This window comes from Balaenoptera physalus (genome assembly GCF_965194825.1).
Source record: "Balaenoptera physalus genome assembly, chromosome: 18".
Taxonomy (NCBI): domain Eukaryota; kingdom Metazoa; phylum Chordata; class Mammalia; order Artiodactyla; family Balaenopteridae; genus Balaenoptera; species Balaenoptera physalus.
The window spans coordinates 18,658,468-18,683,358 of NC_138899.1; the positions used below are offsets into that span (position 1 = coordinate 18,658,468).

Sequence of the window (24,891 nt, forward strand, 5' to 3'; positions counted from 1 at the left end):
ATGTTTTATATTAACCTTTAAAATGTATTTTAAATATTACAAAGAATAACTTCAACAGAGATTGTTGCATTTTAAAATCAATGAAAGATAACTAATAAGAACCTGCTGTATAAAAATTAAATAAATAAAGATGTTCAAAAAACAATCAATGAAAATTTGCTTGAAATTTTACTTTTCAATGCAAGGAAATTTTTGCCAGGGGAATCAGAATTGCCTTTCTGGTTTTTTAATTTGAAATTGCCTCATTGTACGCTGGATTTAAAATTTTTACTTTAACTCTATTTTGAATTACCAAGGAAAAATTGGACAATGTTTATAATAGGATGATCCATTTTCTACCTAGAAAAGTTTAGGAGCAATGATTTCTGGACTCAGCCTAGAAGTACTAGGTGGTCCCTGATTCTGGTTTGAAATTTGCATATATTAACAAGCCCAGATTATATCAGTAATTAAAGATATACCATATATTTGTGTCTCCCCATTTTTTTCTCTACCAGTGGATTAACATGAAGTTCTTTCTTTTCTGTTTATACATTTACACTTAATTCCTTCACTTAGAAAGAGTTTTTCCTCCCTCATCATCAGTTTGTCTCAGAAAAAATATCACAAGTTCCCATACAATAGGGAATGTATGAATTGCACTGGTGTGCCTGAGTGGCCTCGCAGAGCTTTTTCTCCATTCTTGGATGAGAGCCTCCGTGGCCTGTAGGAAGAGCCAGTGGCTACAGTTCAGCTCCTTAGATAATCTAAGGATAATTCTTCTCACGTATATTCTGCTCAATACGGTCTCTGAGTTGAAATTGTGATTTCTGTCCGGGTGTTTTATACCTAGACTCTCTCTCTCTCTACAGTCACTTCAGTTGTATGTTTTTCTGATTTTCAGTATCAGTTTCTTTCCTAGGCTCTTGCTGTTGGATTAACCTGAATGTGGCAATTTGTAGTTTAGGGATCAGTCTAACCTGAGCCTAGACTTGTACCTTAGAATTTCAACACAGTCTGGAGTTCAGATACATGGAGTTATGGGCACCTACTCTCCAGGGAGTCAGAGAACATTCAAAGAACGGATATCTTAACAATAGTCATTTTCTTAATCCTAAAATCCATAGATCTCTTCATTTATTTTCATTTTTAAATTTCTCTCAACAAAGTTTTGCAGGTTTCCTGTAGAGATCTTGGACATATTTCATAAGATTTATTACTACATATTTGATATTTTTTGTTGCTATTATTAATGGTATTAAAAATCATTATTGTTTTCTAATAGTTGTTACACCAAAAACAAAAATTAATTCATGGTGGATAGAAGACATAAGTGTAAAAGGAAAAACCAAAAAGTTTTCAGAAGATAATATAGGATAATATTTTTATTATTTCAGGGTAACAAAGGGTTTCTTAAACAAAATATAAAAATTATAAACCATAGAGAAAAAGCAATTAACACATTTGTTTATATTAAAATTAACTTTTTAATATCAGAAGCACCAAAGAAAAAAGAGTGAAAAGACAAGTAACGCCAACACATGGAGCCACTTTCTGTGCTGCTATGTGGACGGGAGCAGAACCCGTCCCTGTTGGCAGGCACCCCAGAGGAGGGGGGCAAGGGAAGGGGCGAGCCGGTGGTCCTCACAGCTGCTGACTGAACTGTTACAGAACCAAGACGGTAATCTGTATTCAGTAAAAGTATGCTGCTGCCCATTAAAAGCTAGCCTTACTGAATAACTTAAATAGATTTGAAATGTTAAATAAATAATAATATTAAATTTGATAAAAGAAAAACATTCAAGAGAGGATACTAATTAAGCCGAGAGAGGGAGGATGAAAAAGTGTAAATAAGTAAGGATGAGGAAGGTCAAATAAAGCTAGGGAGGCATAGGGAACACTATATGCTTAGGTTTTCAAGAGCTGGGAGGTCAAGGGTTGCGGTATAAGGTGTTTGGGGAAGAGAGTTAAAGGAAAAGAGTGTACTAAGAGGTGTCACAATAAACTTTTAGGCTTACAGTAATCTGAATTTTAGGTTGTTGGCTAGCGTTATTCATCCATAATATGGTCCCCCAAAGCTTATTGAGATTAAATGAGAGATAAAAATCTAGTAATCCTTTTAAAGCTAATTATAAGGTGCCAAAGTTTACACATAATTTGCTTTAAAAGATATGTTAGAATCACATTAAGATTATATATATATATATATATATAATATATATATATATATATATTATATATATATATATATAAACTGTGCTCTCACTTGCAATCTGTCCTGTTTTCTTGAGGGATAGATTTACAGTCAGTGGCTGGGTAATTACATTTCCCTCTGAGAATGCCCATGGGTGTGGGTGACTCTTTTTTTTTTTTTTATTAATTAATTAATTTATTTATTTTTGGCTGTGTTGGGTCTTCGTTTCTGTGCGAGGGCTTTCTCCAGTTCCGGCGAGCGGGGGCCACTCTTCATCGCGGTGCGCGGGCCTCTCACTGTCGCAGCCTCTCCCATTGCGGAGCACAGGCTCCAGACGCGCAGGCTCAGTAGTTGTGGCTCACGGGCCTAGCCGCTCCGCGGCATGTGGGATCTTCCCGGACCGGGGCACGAACCCGTGTGCCCCGCATTGGCAGGCGGATTCCTAACCACTGCGCCACCAGGGAAGGCCCCGTGGGGGAGTCTTATTAGTAGAGTAGGGACTGAGATCCTCCTCAGTAGACTGTAGGGTAGATGAGGCTAGATAGTTTGGTTGGGGCCTGATTTTGGAAGTCTTTGAATGACATATTAAGTAAAGCATTTGAGTACATTGGAGGGTCATTTCCAGTTCGGATCTGTGTTGCTGGAGGACATCAGGCAGCAATGTGAGGGCAAGAGATTGGAGCCTAGGAAACTACTTACAAGGAAGTTGTAGTCATCGAAGTGGCAATGACCTGAATTCAGGTCATGTCAATCGGGACGTATGAAGGTGGATTAATGAGTCACTGTAGAGAGAGAGCAAGATGTGGCCACGAAAAGTAAGTGGGAAATGAGGGAGAAGGAAGAATAACAAAAGGATTCCCTGGGGGCTGCATATTGGTAGGATGATGGCTTTATTCAATACGGTAGAGCTCACGGAGATGAATCATTTACTGGGGGGAAATAATGAATTCAACCTTGGACAGTTTGGATTTGATGTATTCCTGGGACATCTGCATGGATAGGCCTAATGATAATAATTACAGTAAATACAACATTTCTCAAATCCTTACTTCTTAATAGGTACTGGGCTGCATGCATTTTTCTCAATTTAGAGATGATGAAAGTGAGGCTTATTGAAGATAAATAATTCGACCAATGAGTGGTGGCTGGGAGTTGAACACAGACTGGCTCTAAAGCCTGTATATACATCCTTAGCCACTGCACCATACTGCCTCTAGGGCTTAGAAGGGATGTTGAGTTAGAGATGGGGATTTGAGAGCTATTAGTTTATAAGTGATCCCTGTGGAAAGGAGATGAGTTTTCCTAGGGAGAGATTATAGAGAAAGAATGCTGACAGAACACATCTATACACGTTAAGCAGAATAAAGTGATTATAGACATTTAATGTCATGCAATGTTGTAAGACTGCTTTATATCGATTTCCTGTTGCAAGCAAATGGCTTTCTGAGTGTAGTGATGTCTCTTTGTTCAGTGCAGTTCATCTCTCATTTATTCTTTGGGGATGAAGCCAATTTAACAATATGTATGACTAATTCTTTTCTTGAGAAATAGAGATGAAGAGGTGACCTTCTGCCCAGCCTTCTGATGGCAGGTTAAAATGGAAGGATTGGGGTTAGATGAACTATCTGTATTTCCCTGTAAGACTGTAATTATTTTGCCTCTTTAGTTCACTTGGTATAGTAGATTTATTTACTCTTGATCAGGGTGATAGATTGGGAAAGAAAAACCTTGGGAATTTATAACATAAAAGAAGTAAAACACCCCACCTTTGGATGTTACTCTACAGGCTAATTTAGAATGATTACTTTTAGTGCAATATCAAGGAATAAAAATGCTTCATTGTTTCATAATGCCCTTCAGCCTATTTTCAAATTCCTTTTAAAATATTACTTTCCAGTCATAATAGAAGTGATGGCAGATTTTTAAAGGATCCAGAAGTCTCTAATATATGTTGTCACTATTCTTAGTTTCCAATACATTCCCTGGTACAAATAATTTGCCACCAGGCATTAATTTTTCAGAAGGTCAAGAATGTTTTTGGTCTTTCAGAATAAAGAAACCCTCACTAAAATGATAATAACTCTGGAAGGGGAAACACTTTAAGTTTGAGCTTCTCAACCTTAATTACATGCAGAGTTATGACTACCCCAGGGGCTTTAAACAACAGCAAAGTGCCAGGACTTCACTTCCAGAAGGTATTGATTTAATTGCATAGGCGTGGAATTTGAGCACTGGCGTTTATTTTCTTGGCTTAAAACAGAAATTTATTGTCTCACAGCTCGGGATGCCAGAAGTCCAAAATCAAAGTGCCAGCAGGGCTGTGCTGCCTCTGATGGCACTAAAGGGAGAACCAGTTCTTGCCTCTTCCAGCTCTGTGGCTACCGGTGTTCCTTGGCTTGAGACTCTATAATTCCACTCTCTGCCTTGGTGTTTGCTTGCCTTTTCCTCCATGTGCTTAATCTCCCTCTGCCTTTCTCTTCTAAAGACACCTGTCATTGGATTTACGGCCCACCTGGGTAATCCTAGAAGATCTCTCCTCAAGATCCTTAATATCTACAAAGACCTTTTTTTCCATATAAGGTTACATTCACAGGTACTGTGAACCGAATTGCATCCCCCATAAAATTCATATGTTGAAGGCTTAACCTCTAACGTGATGGTGTTTGGAGACCGGGCCTTTGGGAGGTGATTAAGCTTAGATGAGGTACTGAGAGTCGGGTCCTCCTGATGCATTTAGTGCCCTTATAAGCCGAGACCCACCCCCCCAGAGAGTTCGCTCCCTCTTTCTTTCTTTGCCATGTGAAGACAACGATCAACAGCAAGAAGGCAACGATCTTCAAACCAGAAGGAGGGTTCTCCTCAGTAACTGAATCTGCTGGCACCTTCTTTAAAGACTTCTAGCCCCCAGGACTGTGAGAAAATAAATGTCTGTTGTTTAAGCCACCCAGTTGATGTTGATATGTTATGGCAGCCCGAGCTGACAAAGACAACAGGTTTCAAGAGCCAGGATGTAGACATATCTTTGGGGGCCACCCTTCAATCCACTGCAACTGGTATCACCCGACGCTCTTTGGTTACATTTTTACTTCCCCGGGCCAGGATTAAATCATAGAAAAAGAACTTCGACAGACTCTTTTCCTTTCTCCCTCACCATTGAATTTTTGGATACTAGTATTTTTAAACTCCCCATGGAATTCTAATTCACAGCTAAGCTAACACACGATTGGATAGTCAAATCAGATTCTCATAAATCAGAGATCCTACTCAGCTCGGATGGAGCAAAGAGAGGTATGGGGACTTCAGAATGAATCTGCAGGTCCTATCTTCCATCGATAGACATGCACTTTTTACCCAGAATAATAGATTGAGACTTGTGTGCAAGATTTGTAGGAATCACCTCCCGTGGTGAAGCATTCGAATTATTAAGCAGATCTATTTTACATGTGATAAAGCATGTGTAGCATTATTCATGGCTTATAGATGCTACTTTCCTTTTACTATAAGTAATTGTCAACCAGGGATGGCTACTAAGGGCATTTCAGAGAAAAAGTCTGTTCTTCCTATTAAGTACTATTGGTCCATTTATCTGGCGGTCCAGTTGACATAAGGATTAAACAAAGTCATCTGCTTTCTTTTCATTCCCCCAGGCTGCCCCTTGCCTCCGTCATCCCTCCCCCTTCCCTCATGGATCAGAGGTTGGCTACTTTCATTCTTTGCTCCCAGCAACCAAGGTCGAGATTTAGAGGGAATTAATAGCTTGCTGGAGAGCTGCTAGCTACTAGCAGAAATGGAGCCAGACAAAATGATACCAGGAGAAACACTGCCTGTATCAGTCTTATTTAGTGCTGTCATTCATGTAACAAACATTCATTGATCACCCATTATGTGCTAGACGCTGGGGATGTTAAGGGTAAAAAAACATAGGCACAGTCTCTAATGGGTAGACAGACAACAACTAAGTGAGCAAACACATAAGAAAATTAACTCTAGAACTATGGAGAGATTAAGAAGGCAACGAAGGGAACTAACTGGGGGAATTCGTATATGGTGCAGTCACGGGAGGCTTCTCTGGGGGAGGCATCGCATGAGCTGAGAACTGGAGCGTGAGAACGAGCCTGTTACCTGAAGGGCTGATAGAAGTGCATTCTGGGCAGAGAGGGGAAAGGGATTGGTGTGCTCTTTCAACCAAAGAAAGGAGGGCAGTGTGGCTGGAACACGGCGGCCAACGCAGGAGAGAGTGGCTGAGACGGGGCTCGGTGGGGAGAGTGGCAGCCAGACCATGCACTGACTTGGCCAGAGTTCTAGGTTTGTTCTCAGTGCAATGGGAAGCTGCTGAGGCTTTTGAGGGGGTATTTAAGTGGGGAAGTAAAGCAGTTCCTGATCCATTTCTCTTTATTTATGTTTTAATTTTTATTTTATATTGGAGCATAGCTGATTAACAATGTTGTGTTAGTTTCAGGTGTATAACAGAGTGATTCAGTTACACATATACATGCATCTATTCTTTTTCAATTTCTTTTCCCAATTAGGTTGTTACAGAATATTGAGCAGAGTTCCCTGTGCTATACAGTAAATCCTTGTTGCTTATCCATTTCCCTTTAGTAGGCACAAATTAAGGATGCTTATCCTTTGACAGAGGCTACTTATCAGGGAGAATACCAAGAGTTCCTTAACCAACGACTATGTCTGCTGACAAAGGTTTTGCTGACCAGAAAAACACTAATACCTTCAAGGGAAAGGTCAAAAGCTGCTCCTGCTGTGGTAGGGCAGAACCTTGTGTGGCAATTTGTAAAAGTGGGATAGATAACAGAGATAGAAATGCTTGGTGTTCGTGTTGGGTTAGGATTATCTACAAGAACTCTGAAAATGGGAAAATATTTTGAGCTGTCTTTTATAACTTTGAAAAGAATTTTAAAACTGAATACTTAAAGAAATAAACTGCATACAGGGGTTGGAAAGTATCTATTCTTTCATACTTAATGCAATACATGGGTTAAGTTCTTTATTGTAATAGAGGCAAAAAGAAAATGGGATACAGTAGACAAGCCAAAATAATTTACATAAAACACAATGGAAAGTGGCTGAGAAGAGGACAATTTTGGAAAATGATCTCTCCAGGAATGCTGCCAAGGTAAGTGGCAGTAGATATCGATTACATAGACGTGTCATGGATTGGTTAACCAGTCATTCTGAAAACTGAATTGGATTTTTCTTCCTGAAATGATGTTCTTGAAGCTAGGCCAAATGCAGTCTCTCTTCCCACCCATTCTGGTTTGTGTCTGCTTTTCAGAGTTAATAGTCCTCAGACGTTTATAATGTTGGTCACAGGAAAGTCTTCCGTATACCCAGAGCAAACTGATCATGTTACATCATTTTACATGACAATTTCCCTCACTTTAAAAATACTGTATATTCTGCAACAGTGGATGTATAACGTGCAATGCAGTGTGGGAATAGGTGAAGCACAGAAAAGAAGGAAAAGCAACAAAGCACAAAAGCTGCATAAAATAAGGTGACTACATAATTTATCCTCCAAAACCTGGAAACGTTTGGGAGTAAAAAGGGATGCTACAATTACACTTGTACGACAGGCTTAAACTGGAGATGTTCTAGGCAAACCGGTTTGTATGTTTACCCTGTGAGTGAGAGGAGATAAGAGAATCCGAGTGAAAGCAAAATGTTGTGACAGGTAGGTATTTATTTAAGGAACAAGGGTCAGAATGAGGCTTCAGAATAGGATGTGTGAAATGGTGGACTATGGAATGGGACACATGGAAACTTGGAAGCCAATAAGAAAGGCTGGTAGCAACATCCTCTGTAGTAAAAACTTACCCAGCATGTTAATGAAGACGAAGAAGCTGATCAAATCTAAACTGCAGCTCTATGCAGGGATCCCATATATGTAAGTAAAAAGTGAATGGAACTTAAATGTTGTCCTGTGAGAATGGGAGAAAGCAAAAAATATAAATACCAAGAGGCAGGTGACTACCATGAAACAGTCATACATTCTGGTATGGTTTGGGAAGCTTTTATGGGTGACATACTGTTTCAGGCAGGCCTGGAAAGATGGCTAGGTTTAGGGGGGAAAAAAGCAGATGATAATAAAGAATATTCCAAGTATAGGGAATGTCAAGATGTAAGGTGTACATAGGTAATAATTTGGCTCAAATATTATACATGAATGGGAGTTTCAGGAAATAATAAGTTTTGAAAGATAGATTGTCCCCAACTCATAGAATGGCCCTGAGATTCAAAATGTGCCACCTGCTAATTGAGGAATATCTCACTAAAAGTTAGACCTGATAACAGATCAGCAGAATCTGAAACTGAAGATCTTGACAGCAATAAACTGGTTCAGAATGCAAAATTCTTACCATCAGCTTTATTAAATTCATTTTCTTCTACTTATCATGAGCCTACTCTGTAACTAGAAGTTAGTTAAGGTTGCCCTGTCATTTGAGATATAAATAAGATCAACTCAATCCTCTTGTCACCCTTCCCACAGAAATGTCAGGGCCCCTCAAGACCCCTGCTTAGAATCCTTGTTACTCCCTGGTCTTCCTCTCCCCCAGCCTGCTGGCCCTCTCAGCTCTGCACTGGCTCAGGTAGGGAACTCAGCCTCTTTCCCTCTGTTTGTCCACTAAAACAGTTTCCACAAAGCATCTAGGTCTGGAGTCTATTGAAAGTAGAGTCATGGATGGGTAAAGCCTTGGGAGTCTATTGGGAAGATGTTCCCGGGCAGCCAGAGCGAGGGAAGCCGGGGGAGGTGTAAGGCAGGGATGGAGGAAAAGCGCGTGAGGTGTGCCATTGGTGTTGCTGTTGTGAGCAGTGAAGGCTCCATCCCACAGGAGCCCCCCCCCCGAGAACCATGCGGGATGCCTCCCTCCATGGGCAGGGGCTGAGCAGTTATTTGCCATCTCCTGCCCCCTGTGGCTGAAGGTTGACATGATCATGCATACTTACCTACCTCCTGGGCTGGGCTGTATTTGGATGAATAGCTCCTGTGGCATGTGAGAAGGCTCTGGGGCAGGATGCCCCAAGAAGGGGGCGCAAGCATGCAGGCGGCATCGATCTGTGTATGTCTAGGCTCGCTCAGAAATGTTCTCCACAGATGTGCTTGAAATCGGAAGTGGGCGGATGGAGCATGAGAAAATCAACCAGCAGGTATCCACAGGGTACTTTTCCAGAATGGATCTATCCCCATTTTAGAGAAGGTTTATACTGCAGAAAACTTAGGACATCAACTTAAAATTGAATATTAGACAGCACTATTTCTAAAGGGCTTTTTACTATCCCAAATTTCTTGCGGGACATCTTAATTTGTAGGCTCCAAACTCTTCAAAAAACTGCTGCCTCATCCCTTAACTCACTTCACACCTCATGCTTCTCTCTCTTTTGGGTACCCGCCATTGGGGCTTTCTTATGAAATTAAATATCCTGATATTATCAGCCAGAACAATCTAACTTACTTCCTCTAACTAGACTCTGGACTAACACCTGCATATCCCCAAATGTATTTATGTTCTTGTCAAAGACACAGTCATCTACACTTGGAGTCACCCAGGCACATTAGAAAACTGGCCAAGATTTTGAGAAGGTTAGTCTTTTCTTATCTCATTCCCTCTTAGCCACAGGTAGGTTGAATGGAGCCGTTTAAAATTTTATTTTCCCTTTAATATGAATGTTGCCTCCTACTCTTAGCCTGACAACTTCCTAATGATAGAAGGGCCAAGAGGCAGTTTTGATTCTAAATAGTTTCTTTTTTCCCCCGAAACTCAGAGAAATTAAGTAACTTCCAGCTCACATAGATAATGAGTGCCAAAGCTCAGATTCAGATCCACTTCTGTTTTTTTGACATCAAAGCCTCATACCAAATTGTAACTTTTCCACCATATCGCCTTCTTAAAAATAAGGTCGTGCTTATATTTAATGTATATGTTAGCTCCTTCTCTCCTAGCTAGGACGGATTGGAAAGCTCTTAGTTGAAGACAGAAAATTCTAATTCTTGAATAATTCTTGTAGCTAATTATCAAACTTATTACTTTGAGACTGAGGAAAACTTTGCTTTTCCTAGTTGGTTTGTCAGTTGCTTTCACATCAGCTCTGTATTGAATTCAACTGCATTTTGTTTATAAATAAATTTGAGCAAATGGGATAAAGAAAAAATCCAGTAAGATTCCTAAACTACAAAGGAATCAGATCAAGGGCCTGTGCACTTAGGTCACGAATGCTCAGTGTCAAAAATAACATGGAAAGGAAAGGATTAACATTAAGTGCGGGTCTTTAACATAATTTGTCTTGAACGTCTTGTGATAAAACTCAGGCTAATATTTTTCTAAGTCTCCTTTCCCCAAATGATTTTATATATTAAACCTCACAATTATGTATATGCGTACACACATATTTATATATTTACACATAAAAGAGTGATGTATTGACTAATTTTAAATTTCTTTGGATATGTTTTCTGTTATCAGAAAAGTTTCCAGGGCTTCCCTGGTGGCGCAGTGGTTGAGAATCTGCCTGCTAATGCAGGGAACACGGGTTCGAGCCCTGGTCTGGGAGGATCCCACATGCCGCGGAGCGGCTGGGCCCGTGAGCCACAATTACTGAGCCTGCGTGTCTGGAGCCTGTGCTCCGCAACAAGAGAGGCCGCGATAGTGAGAGGCCCGCGCACAGCGATGAAGAGTGACCCCCACTTGCCACAACTAGTGAAAGCCCTCGCACAGAAACGAAGACCCAACATAGCCATAAATTAAAAATAAATAAATAAATAAAAATTTAAAAAAAAAATAAAAGTTTAAAAAAAAAAAAAAAAAAGAAAAGTTTCCAGTACAAAACAACATACAAAATTTTAAACGACTATGATTAAGAATTTCAGATTTGTCTTTACTCTTTTGTTTCATCCTATAGCACCTATGTGTTTATTAAAAAGCTTAAAAAAGGTATTGGTTACACATATAGTTGTTAATATGAAGCTTAATACCTTTCAGCTGCGTTTGTCCATATCATTTATGTCTTTGATTATTAGTATGTTTAACTAGCAAATCTATATCTATAAATGAGACCCTTTCCGTGTGTGTATGTGTGTGTGTGTGTAATGTGTGAGAGGATTCTTTAAAATGCTCCAAACTAGTTTTGAAATTAAGTCTTGAAGGAAAGAGCCCTTGCCTTTAGAGATTAATTATTTCCAGGCTTTGACATTGTGAAGTCAACTTTTATTTTCTCCAAAGCAAAGTAATTGTGTTGATATTGAGCTGTCAATGGAAAAAAGTAGATTTGGTCTCTCAGAAATACAGTTTAATGATTGCCATTCCTGTCATTATAGGGACAATAATGTACTTAGTTTTTCCTCCAAAAAGGTTAAGGACAATGTTACATTATCGCAAGTAGCACTTTCAAAATTGCACAAAATGATACATGTTCTTTTGAAGGCATTTTATCAATGGCTATTGATTTAACCCAGAAACCGGATTTAATAATGACTGCTTTACTAAGTACTGTCACAGTAAAGTCCCTGAACCAGCAGTCTTCAAATGAGTAGCCTGTACCTGCATTGACTCCTTTTCGTAAGACTTACCCCTAAAGACTTTTAGCTTATCAAAATATTTATTTAAATTGGCAAAAGATAAATTGTGGTAATTTTGTTACATTATTTCTAACATTCCTTGTTGGCATATCTTTAAATTTGTACCATTATGACGAATATTAGTTTAATGAACATTAGCTTTTTTCTTAGATTTTAGGCTGGAGTGTGTATTCTGAATGTTTAGAAAAATGTATGCATTTGATTTTCAAATTATGCAATTAAGAAATTGATCTAGTAGTGTAAAAAGATTGAAAAATTTGGAGTAAATACACAATCTCACTGATTTTTTCGTGTATTTTTTTTTTTTTATGAATTTATTTATTTTTCGGTGTGTTGGGTCTTCGTTTCTGTGCGAGGGCTTTCTCTAGTTGTGGCAAGCGGGAGCCACTCTTCATCGCGGTGCGCGGGCCTCTCACTATAGTGGCCTCTCCCGTTGCGGAGCACAGGCTCCAGACGCGCAGGCTCAGTAATTGTGGCTCACGGGCTTAGTTGCTCCGCGGCATGTGGGATCTTCCCAGACCAGGGCTTGAACCCGTGTCCCCTGCATTGGCAGGCAGATTCTTAACCACTGCGCCACCAGGGAAGCCCTTTTCGTGTATTTTTATCTTTAATGTTTTATATTAATTGTCTAGTTTGTTTTTAATTCACTGATATTTTCCATGCCGAACTTTTATTTTAGGAAATAATACCAAAATAGTAAAGCAAGTAAAAATTATTGAGTACAAATTTACTAGGTCCTGTTTTTTTCAAATGGTTGAATTATATAGTATTGCACAGTTTTAACTATCTACAAAATAAGTTTAGCCTTCTCTGCTCTGGAATAGGGTTGACAAACAAAAAAGGAAGGTTTAAAGTGGACTTTGTTAAGAACTCTGAGGAGTCCTGAGACTGTACCTTACTTGCAAACTAATAAGCTGACCCACTACAGTTTCATGGATGCTGGCAGAAGCCACAAGACTCCTGTGACAGAGACAAAGGAGTAGACATAGTATCAGCATTTACTCCAATTCTCCAAGTCCCTGATCCCACCTGGTGACACAAAGAGGCACAGGTATTATCTGCACACCTAGCAGGTTGTGTTACAAGAGAGAGCCCAGAGCCTGGATCTTTAATCTTTCTTATGGGCAGTAAACAAACCCAGCTTTTGCTCCAAAAAGACACTATCTTCATCTTCTAAGGCTATTCACGATCCAAACATACTTGAGAAGATAATCTGTAACCAAAGGACAGCAGTGCCTTCCTGCAAGAAAAACCTGAGAGACCTCTGGAGAACTGTCTCCCAGCAAAGTGGTTTACACGTTCCTGGATTCCTATAAGTGGTGTAGATAGTTTTGTGAAGTAGTAGAATCCTGTGAGAGTGTAGATCAGTTTGAGAAATGGATATATCAATTCCCAATTAGTTCAAATTCTCACTGCTAGATAATATGTATTGGGAGGTGGCAATGTACTTTCCTGTCTAAATTATTTTACTATGAATTATCATGACTTATCATGGCAGATGTCAGCCCCTTTGGGTTAAATTGGACTCTGATTTATATATTTTAAGCTGTGATTGACACCATGGTTAGAAACATGATTCAGAGCTGTAACAGGTGATTCTTAACATATATTTCCTTTAGGTGACTGTTGCTGTTAAATCTTTGCCATATCATCTAAAAGTTCCTTCCAGGTATCACCAGAATTTATTTAACTTCCTTGTTTTAAATTTAGGATTAATTAATTTTTTAGCATACATTATCTCAACTAATTCAGTGGTGTCTCATAGTTTAATTTATAGCTTCCGAGTTCCCCCATTTTAAATGTACATTTTGATGAGTTTTACTGAATTTATACAGTCGTGCAACCATAACTAAAATCTAATTTTAGAACATTTTCATCATCCCTAAAAAGCTTCTTCCTGCCAATTTGCCCATCCTCACTTCCATCCCTTGTCCCTAATAACTTCTGATTTGCTCTATGTTTCCGTTTTTACATTTTCTAGAATTTCTTATAAGTCAAATCAGTTTTTGTGTGTTTGTGTGTCTAATGTTTTTAATTTAGCATATAATACCTTTGTGATTCATTTATACTGTTGCATACATCAGGAGTATTTTCCTTTATATCTCTGAGTACTATTCCAATATATGGATGACTATTATATATTTTTCTATTGAGCAGTTGCTTATCTATTTTTGTTGCTTCTAGTTTTTGGCTATGAATAAAGATGCTGTAAACCTTCATGTATGTCTTTGTGCAAACACTTATTTTCATTTCTTGTAGGCCATATGGTAAGTGTATGTTTAATATTTAAGAGGCTGCTAGACTGTTTATCAAAGAGGTTTTACTATTTCACGTTCTCCTCAGCAATACAGGAGGGTTACACTTTTTCCACATCTTTGCCCACAATGTGTATTGTCAGTCTTTTTGATTTTATCCATTCTAGTGGGTATGTAGTGGTATCTCTTTGTATTTTTATTTTGCATTTTCCTAATTTCTAACGATGTTAAACTTCTTTTCATGTGCATATTTTCATTTATATATCTTCTTTGGTGAAATGTCTATTTGACCTTTTCTAATTTGGATTATCTTATTATTGAGCTATAGGTATTCTTCATATATTCTTGATGACAACCTTTGTTACATATATATTTTGCACGTATTTCCTCCCAGTCTATGACTTGTCTTCTCATTTTTTTAAACATTAACTTTTGAAGAGCAAAAGTTATCAATTTTTATTATATTTTTTATTTTGGGGATCAGAATATTTAAAATCCATTGGCCATAACCACCTACATTTATCTCTATTTGTGGTTCTAGGCCACTTCAAGCTTCCTTCTCCTATACAGTGGTGACATGGGCATTCACCACATTTGCCTTGTTGACTATTTCCTTCTGGTCCTATGGTTAACAAGTACTCCTAATTGACACAATGTTTATATAGTTAAATATGTAGGATTCTAGTCCTGCACACTTGATCCATCTTCCTCTTTTCATTGACTCCTAGAGAGTAATCTATTTCTTTGATTTCTACATTCTTGGTGGAGCCACCTCGTATCTCCTAAGAAACTATAATAAAATTATTACTTTATTATTATGGTCACATTATAGCTATGTAAGGACACATTTTCTTGATCTTAACCACCTGTTTTTTTTTTAATATCTTTATTAGAGTATAATTGCTTTACAATGGTGTGTCAGTTTCTGCTTTATAACAAAGTGAATCAGTTATACATATTCATATGTCCCCATATCTCTTCCTTCTTGCATCTCCCTCCCACCCTCCCTATCCCACCCCTCTAGGTGGTCACAAAGCACTGACCTGATCTCCCTGTGCTATGCGGCTGCTTCCCACTAGCTATCTATTTTACGTTTGGTAGTGTGTATATGTCCATGCCACTCTCTCACTTTGTCCCAGCTTACCCTTCCCCCTCCCCGTATCCTCAAGTCCATTCTCTAGTAGGTCTGCATCTTTATTCCCATCTTGCCCCTAGGTTCTTCTGACCATTTTCTTTCTTTCTTTTTTTTTTTTCAGATTCCATATATATGTGTTAGCATACGGTATTTGTTTTTCTTTTTCTGACTTACTTACTTCACTCTGTATGACAGTCTCTAGGTCCATCCACCTCACTACAAATAACTCAGGTTCATTCCTTTTTATGGCTGAGTAATATTCCATTGTATATATGTGCCACATCTTCTTTATCCATTCATCTGTCGATGGACACTTAGGTTGCTTCCTTGTCCTGGCTATTGAAAATAGAGCTGCAATGAACATTTTGGTACATGACTCTTTTTGAATTATTGTTTTCTCAGGGTATATACCCAGTAGTGGGATTGCTGGGTCGTATGGTAGTTCTATTTGTAGTTTTTTAAGGAACCTCCATACTGTTCTCCATAGTGGCTGTATCAATTTACATTCCCACCAACAGTGCAAGAGGGTTCCCTTTTCTCCACACCCTCTCCACCATTTATTGTTTGTAGATTTTTTGATGATGGCCACTCTGACTGGTGTGAGATGATATCTCATTGTAGTTCTGATTTGCATTTCTCTAATGATTAATGATGTTGAGCATTCTTAATCTGTATGTCTTCTTTGGAGAAATGTCTATTTAGGTTTTCTGCCCATTTTTGGATTGGGTTGTTTGTTTTCTAGATATTGAGCTGCATGAGTTGCTTGTATGTTTTGGAGATTAATCCTTTGTCAGTTGCTTCATTTGCAAATATTTTCTCCCATTCTGAGGGTTGTCTTTTCGTCTTGTTTATGGGTTCCTTTGCTGTGCAAAAGCTTTTAAGTTTCGTTAGGTCCCATTTGTTTATTTTTGTTTTTATTTCCATTTCTCTAGGAGGTGGGTCAAAAAGGATCTTGCTGTGCTTTATGTCATAGAGTGTTCTGCCTATGTTTTCCTGTAAGAGTTTGATGGCGTCTGGCCTTATATTTAGGTCTTTAATCCATTTTGAGTTTATTTTTGTGTGTGGTGTTTGTTAGGGAGTGTTCTAATTTCATTCTTTTACATGTAGCTGTCCAGTTTTCCCAGTACCACTTATTGAAGAGGCTGTCTTTTCTCCCCTGTATATTCTTGCCTCCTTCATCAAAGATAAGGTGACCATATGTGCATGGGTTTATCTCTGGGCTTTCTATCCTGTTCCATTGATCTATATTTCTGTTTTTGTGCCAGCACCATACTGTCTTGATTACTGTAGCTTTGTAGTATAGTCTAAAGTCAGGAGCCTGATACCTCCAGCTCCGTTTTTCTTTCTCAAGATTGCTTTTTAACCACTTATTTTTCAAAGAAAGCTATATAATTGAGAATCATTAAAATGTACATCAACAAAAGACTTGCTTATAAATTTTATTTGATTTCATGTTTAATTGAAATATTGTTAATTAGATAAAGTGATATCATTCAACCTCAGTGGATTGCAATCAAACATTTCATGCTTAATATTTTAATAAAAATGGTATTTTTCTATAAGAATGACTAGCTTTTCTATTTTTAAAGATTACTTAAAGCCCAACTCACAGTTGACATTTTGCTTTTATTGCAGAAATAATGGTAATAAGAAAGATTAAATACATGTTAGCAAACTGATACACTTAATACTATGTCGTTTGCTTCAGAGGATTTGTTGTTCAGATTCTCTGAGTCTTTAAAGATTGACACATGTGTACATTGTGAAAAAAGGTAAATAGCCTCTGAGGCTCAAGGATAGTTCTACAGAGTATTAAAAGCATCAAAAAGCATGAAAGTTAATAACTCTTATCTTCTAATGCAGAAAAGTGAATGAATTGTTTAATGCCCTACTAATCTACCAAGGGACCTTTCTAGTCTTGTCACGTTTTCTTCCCCTGTGAAGAGCAACTAAAAAATTATTATAATTCTATATTATTTTTCTATAATTACTCAGCTTTTTAAAAAAAATTACTTAGCTTTTAACATTTGGTTACAAGCATTTTAGTGGACTTTCAACCTCACATACATTTCCCTCATCTTTTACCTTCACAAAAATATACATATGGCAGAGATTTAAAATATAAAAGGTAAAAAGATGCAAATCCTAGATATAACAGTAGTTAAGAAATAGAAGAATACAAACAAAATGTCCTTTAAAATAATAATTAAAATTTCATAATTTTTCTATAGTCTACAGTAACAGACATGAGAACTCATGGCTGAAACTAATATATATTTCCATTTATATACATAGAATAAAAATATGTTCAATCTGTTTTTCAGCCTGCTGCCTGTATTTCTAAAATGGTAATACTTATCATGTCATTTCCATGTTTTAAATATGTCAGTGGTTACCTATCGACCACTAGGTCAAATCAAGTTTACTTTCCATATGTAGTATTTAATTATTTGTCCTCTTATACTTTTTTTCATATTTGCTACACATCATATCCTGCGCAGCTACTTATAGTTTTAAAATTTAACAAAGATTTGTTGATAATCCGTAGTGTAGTAGTTCCTAGGCTCTGGAGATAGTAAGATCCCTATGTTTACCTCAAATTGTCAAAGATTCAGAGACCCCACAGTCTAGTGAGGGTATGTCAGCATCCTCATCTTCATCCTCATCATTGTCATGATAACTGTTCTTCCTTGTTTACTCAGGACAGATGCTGTGTGATGGGTTTTATATGTATGAACTCACTTAACCATTAGTGTAACCTGTAAGGTAGGCTCCACTTTAAAAGGAAGAAACTGAAGCTCTGAAGATTAAATATTTTGATTAAAGTTACACTGCTAATAATTCATAAGCCATAACATCTGGAATTCTAACTGATAACCATCTTTGCCCTTTTCTCTACATGCCTTCTCCTATGACACATTTCAGTACCCTACAGGAAACGTCACAGGAGTACTGGAAACCAAGGAAGGGGGATTGGGGTGTCCACGATCCTGCCCGTTGTTGTAAAATGTTTAGGTTTTGCTTCATAGACAAAGAATCACTTCAGCTGAATTTTGAAGGATGCCTGTGACTTTACCAAGTGGACAAGGAGTGGGGAAAAGGGTATTTCAGTTATTTGCACAGTTAACAAATAAGAGCATGGCATTGGAGGAACAGGGAAGGGACATTGTAAAGCACAAATAACGTGGTAGAAGCCCTGTTTTCTGTGATGTGTGTGTGTGTGTGTGTGTGTGTGTGTGTGTAGTAGAATGCCTTAATATGGAACACAGTATGTGATTTATCAATATAAAAATTTTCTGAGGTTTCAGAAAGCAGTTTCCTAGAAAGACATTTACTTAGATAATCTTTTGTTTTCAAAAGAAATATTATTACCACCATAATAAGATCTCATAATAATAACACTATATTATTAAAAATCTTCCGATACAACACAGAAATTGTTTAAATTATTAGAACAGTTTTTAAAATTGGTATCTTGAACCCAAAAGACAAAACTAATCATGGGATTTTTTTTTAGGGTTCTGCTTTGGATTTTTGTTAATAATCTATTTCCTAACCTAAGGGAATGCTGTTGCCCAGCTAACAGAAGTTGTAGTTTTCAAATGAGTTTCCATGCACTCCTTCCATTTTCTGTGCTGTTGATTGCTATAGGTTTATTTCCTAATGATTTCAATTTTTCCTAAATAATACCTCTTTCATTTTCATACACATTTTCAGTCTCTTCTGAATAATGTTTGGATACTGAATCTCCAGGTGCTTAAATCTTTTGACATAAGCATTGTTGCTACTGCTCTGTTAGATGTTCCGTATATGTACTTCTTTCTTATACCTGAAGTAGAGACCACTACCTGTTTTGTACAGTCAGTGTCAATGTGTAGGAAACAATTTCTTCCACAGTCCATATTGGAATGCCAAAAAGGGAATAATTGACATAATCTAGATGTTGAATTTCATAGGAAGAGAAAAACTCTATTAGTCTAAAAATGTATCATCATCTAGAACATCAGGGATCATCAAGAATACCATTTAATGTAGAAATCACTGTGGAGTAGAAGAGAAACTAAAAGATTTTACTGTTGATCAGTAGGCATTTAATATTTATTTCCTTTTCTCCTCTTATATAATACTAGGCTGGTTATTTTCTAATGCAATCATTGTGATAATTGTAGAGGTGAGTTGCGGAATAGACACATAACACATCTAATCATTTATTAACATTCTCAGCGATTTCAGGGAAAAAACTATTTCTAAATCTTATTTTGATGTTAAAAATATATACTAATTTGCTAGTAGAATAAAGAAATGGAGGCCTTACTTGATTTTAAAGAAGGCCAGCTGACAAGCAGTTCCAGAGCAGGAGAAGGTCTAGAAATTCAGATTTTGAAGTCGGAGGCTCTGCTTATATTTATAGCAAACTGGCTGAACTACTGTAATCATTCTTAAATGTATCCTTAAGGTATTTTTAATAAGAAGATTTCATAACTTAATTTTATAATTAAAAAATAAAATTGTTTTATTAAGGCTAAAATTAGGTAATTTTTCCTGTACTCTAACCCAAACTTCCTTTTCCGATTAATATTTATGAGTTGCAGTCCTTAATTCAGATACCAGTGTGACTTTCCACTCCTTTGTTGCCACTCTCGCAAAGCATTTTCCATTTGTCTATGTCTGTAATATCAGTATTTCTAACTTTATTCCTTTACTTAAATTATTTCGCCAGCTCACGTTTCTTGATTTATTTTCTTTTACTCTTTTCCAATATAGGTGTAATTATTTTTATTATTTAAATTTTAACTCAATCTTCTGATTGACAGTAGTAATGCATATATAAGGCATTTTCTTATTCTTATATTGGACTTTGAACATGAAAATCCAGATACAGAGACCCACAGTTGTCTGCTGGAACTAAATCACTTGTTTGGAAGGGATGAAGAGACCCGTCACTCATAAATATTCTTTATGCTCATGACATTTTTAAGGTGCAGTTTTGAAAGTGATTATTTAAAGCTAGAGAGTCAACTTAGAGCAACACATTTTCGACTTCATCAATTGTTATTTATCAAATGTCCACTGAGCCAGTGGCCTGTGATTAGTATATGTCACAGGCTATCATGGGAAGATTTACCAGTCAACTCTAGAGTCCTCGGTTAAGATGATTAAAACTTCCAATGTGGCTTTTGAATTTCTAACTCCAGTTTTACATCTGGGAGGAATTTGTTTGAGATGACATCAAAATAGGCAATTTTTTTTTTGAGGGAATAATGATAGCAAATTATTTCAAATAAATAAGAGTCTTAGTATTTGGGGAATTTTGTTACTATAAAAAGAGTGCAATAAAATGGCAAGAAATGCAGAAATATTTAATCTAATTTTAAATTTTTGAATCTGTACAACACAAAAACATTTGTATTAGTAATTTTCAACAGAAGATATAAATGACTGTCAACATCTCCAGGGAGCTTTTAGAAAGGAGGCGCTACCTCAACCTTCAGTCTTTAGAGTGTCTCTTGCTCAGGAGTACACAGTAGCTCAGACCCATTGCGCAGCATCATATAATATTTATGTGGGACAGTCAGGCATTTGCAGAAATGGGAAGAGTAAGCAAAATATGTTATCTTTAATCAGTGCAAAACTCTAGGTAAGAATGTGAATGACAGGTGGAATAAAGCAGATTTTTTTTCCTCTAGGGAAATTGAAAGTAGGAGTTATTGTAGTTATCTGGTAACTTTAAGGTTTAACTTTGCCAAAAAGAGAGAGCATACCTCTGATCCTTCTAAATCCAGGTGGAATTAGGCAATTCATGAGGAGTTTCTCACTCTTTACACATTTTCAATATCCTTAATTCCAGAATTCCCTTCCTGCTCCTCTCCTTTCCTATCTATGCAAAATGAATATGGTTTTAAACAAGGACATCAGGTAACCTCTTTTCTCTGAAAAAATTTCTGGAATTCTCTACTTGTTCTCTGTTCTTCCTCTTTGCTTAAGTCTGAGTTAGAACTGAGCCCCAGACTTTGAGATTACTTCTAAAATAGAAGTGAAGATCAAAAAAGGCTACATTTGGCCAGGGCAGATATATGGGAGAAGGTGGAGAAATAGGACAGCACACGATGTCCTGTCAACTTTGTAACCATCTCCTTCTGGGTGACATTTTCTTTCTATTCTTCAGTTGAAGGTCTACAGATGAGCTTTCACGGAAGCATGCCTGAGGCAAGTCTCTGGAGAGGGTGTGTAGTGAGAGGTATCTGTATGGATGTGCATATATATTGAGCGCCAAGAAAAAAGGAGACAGGAGTGGAACAAAACAAAAAAGGAGGAAAGAAATTGCCTTTAAATAATATGTTTGCAATGGCTGTAGTTTTTATAGAACGATGTTGTGGGTGTTCTGGAAAAATGGAATCAAACTAATAGTTTCACGACTTATGACAAGAACAAGAAGATTAAAGAGTAAACCGGGAATGACTCAGGGAAAGGGTGAATGGGCCTCTTTGGCAAATACCCTTCTTTAGTGAGACTTAGGAGAGAGCTGACACATTCATTGGTACAGACTGCACATGTGAAAACAAAGGAAAATAACATTTGAAGTTAAGTTATCCCAGGACCTACATCATAAAATGAGTTATAGATCAAGACCAAAGCTGTGCTGAGGTTTAACATAAACCGTTTGCCAGAAACAGGCGTTCACATGTGATTTCTGAATTTTGATTAAATTCATGTCAGGAGATTACGAGTATCTCTTGAATCTAAAGACCCTTTCTTGGTTGGCAAGATTTACTACTTCTGAGGGCAACATAACAGGAGACAAGTTAGTAATGCTATTGATGACAGTCAATGTGTGCTGGGAAAATAAACATCAATCTGCTAAGTAGGATGACAGCGTGAGGTAACAGAAGACTGTAACAACAGTCTTAACGGTAAGAAATTGCAATTTCCCCTGCTGTGTTTTAAGCTGAGTTTATATGACTACTGCATTATACAAATTAATATTTAATGCAGTTCAACATCAAGCTTGTCAAACGGTAGTGCAGGATGTAGACCCTTGAAAAATCACACAGTTTCCGTGTGTGATAGAGGGTAACATCATACATTTTTTTCTGTTTTTCATTTTAGCTGATTCAAGCCCAGGGTTGTCTCACCAACCATTCCCCTTTTTGCAACCAATATTGTTGTGTAAATCACACTGACCCAGTGAAAATGAAAGGAAAGCAGATTTTGTTTTCAAGTGTTCTGAGAAATAATACCATGGATTATTGGAGAGTATTCTGTATGTGGAAGGACTGAGATAACATATTGAAATTAAAACATTGACTTCTGTTCTTCTCTCTTATTCAAATTTACATTGAGAGATATGACTTTGGGGGATGGGGTATGATAATGACCCAGAAAGACTTTCCTGGGCTTCTTTCCTTTGGTATGTTAGTAGTTTGGTCAGGGAAGGTGGGCAGGTCAAGGAAATAATTTAGTAAACTCCTTTGATCTAAAGGGGAAAGATACCCACTGTGGATTCATAGGCAAATATGTCATGATTTACAGCAGCCTGTGACTATATCCTGCTGCCCTTATGAGGTGGATGGTAGTCCTGTCTGTTCTCAGGCTCATGGGGGAAACTGAGAGATGTTTCCTTGTTTTTCTTGATTTGAAGTCAACCTAGTTATTTTTCTTGCATTGGAGATGGGTTGGTGCTCAGTGAAACTTGGCTGTCATATGGCAGATGGCCATGACTATGGCCATTATTGACTATGGTCAGTCTTAGGCAAAATAATGAAGCCAACAAAATTTGTCATCACCCTCCAGCCACGTCTCCTTTCTACATTCCTTTGCACAATTTCAGCCCCACTTTCAGTTTCTATTCGTAGTCCTCATGCACACCTTAACCAGACTGGTTGGTTTTCCTTTGGAAGTACACATCCAGCCCTTTTAACTCTTTCCCATTTAAATATGCATCCCATTAAAATATGCATTTCCCATTAAAATATGCATATTACAGGAATGTTATTGTGGAAATTTTTAATCGAATTTACTCTAGTTTTAGAAGCCGTTTGTCATAATTAACAAGGCCCCTATATTTCCAGTCACTAAGTATTGGTGAAGAAGTATTTTGGTCACAAGAGGCCTTCCCAGTAGTCTCATAGTGATCACACGTGAAGAGATGATGTAATCATAACGATTGACAGCTTTTGTCTCTGGATGTGGCAACTGCATTCTCCAAGTTTCTCAAGCTGGAATACCTGGAATCATCCTCAACTCCTCTGTTTCCCTCACACCCCACATCCCAATCATTGGAAAATCCTGTAATGTCTAACTTCACATCCTGAATCTGCTACTTTTAACCACTTGCACTGTCTTTTTTCACCTGCCTTTTGCTTTAGTCTCCAGAGTCAGTGATTCCCAATGTGAGTACTATCAAAATATTTTGAAGCATTTTCAAAACATGTAGAGCCATGTTCCTTAGTCAGAGGGGTTGAAGAAGACACTAGGCCTTTAATGGGCAGGGGCCAGTGATGCTAGATGCCCTTCAACACACAGAACAGTCCTCCAGAAAAAATGAATTATCCTCCATCCTGCTTTCCTTTTAAATGTCTCACATTCATGGTCATTCCTGAGCCTAGAATCTAATTCCATTTTATTTATAAATACAAAGTGGGTTTTTGTTTTTGTTTTTGTTTTAATGTATAGGAATTTTCCAGGAATGTGCCTGTTATGTAAATTGAAGGAATGTTATATTTAGTGTTGTTTAAAACTATTAGGATTTTTTCATCATCTCAGAAAATGACATCGTCATTGGCTGTGCTGTTCTTGGTCTTTGAGTTGCCCGTATAAAACACTGGTCAGCTCTTTTAGCTTTCACATTTACAGCAGGCATACAAATGGGTGTCAAAATCTGACCCTTAGTCGCTGTTTTCTAGTGTCTTCTTGCAGGAAAAGACACATTGAAATACATAATTTTTAAAATAAATTATTTTTCATTTATTGATGTTTGGTATTAAAAATAGGGCTTTTGAAATTCTGTATTATTCTAAGTGTTGATTTCTTTTGGTACTCTGTTGTATTGGCAGGTTAGATTTATTTAGAATTGTAAAGAGGGCACTACTAATATTTTTTATTTAAAAAAATGCACTGGGCTTGATAGGGTTGAGAATCACTCTCCTGCTGGTTTCTTCTTCTTTGCCTCCCTACGGTCAGTTCTTCCCACGGCTGTCAGTTATCCTACAACCCTGGAGCAGACCCTGCCACCTCTTTTGGAAGAGTTCTCCAATGGCTTCCGTGTCACGTAGAATAAAACGCCAGATGAAGGGCTGTGTGCTCTTTCCCTGATAACTTCTCTGCTTCCCCTCCTAACATCCCCTGCTCCAGTAACACCCCCAGCTCCCTCTTCTTTAGTCAGAACTGATCTCCTTGCAGTTTTCTTCACACATCCAGCAAACACCCACCTGCCTGATGGATGGCAGCGCTGCACTTCATTCCAGCCTCTGCTCAACTGTTTACCTTTCCTATCAAAAATGATCTTAGCCTCCTTGCCTTCACGATCTCTTCCCTCACCTTGGTTTTACTTTTTTCATCCTGTTTATTAGCTCCTGATACATTACACACGTACATTTCTGTCTCTTCTCCTGAGTAGAATATGAACGGTATGAGAGCAGAGACTCGGTCTGTTTGATCTGTGATGCCTAGAATGGAGCTGGCATGTCATAGTCACCCAACTATACTGAATGAATGAGTGTCTGTGTTTTCAAATTTCAAG

At 37.6% G+C, this 24,891-nt stretch overlaps 1 protein-coding gene across 15 annotated transcripts in view; it reads left to right on the forward strand.

The window, feature by feature from the left end:
- Positions 1 to 24,891, forward strand: part of LOC309647393 (uncharacterized protein) — a 198,518-nt gene that overhangs the window by 106,480 nt on the left and 67,147 nt on the right. The window lies entirely within an intron of this gene.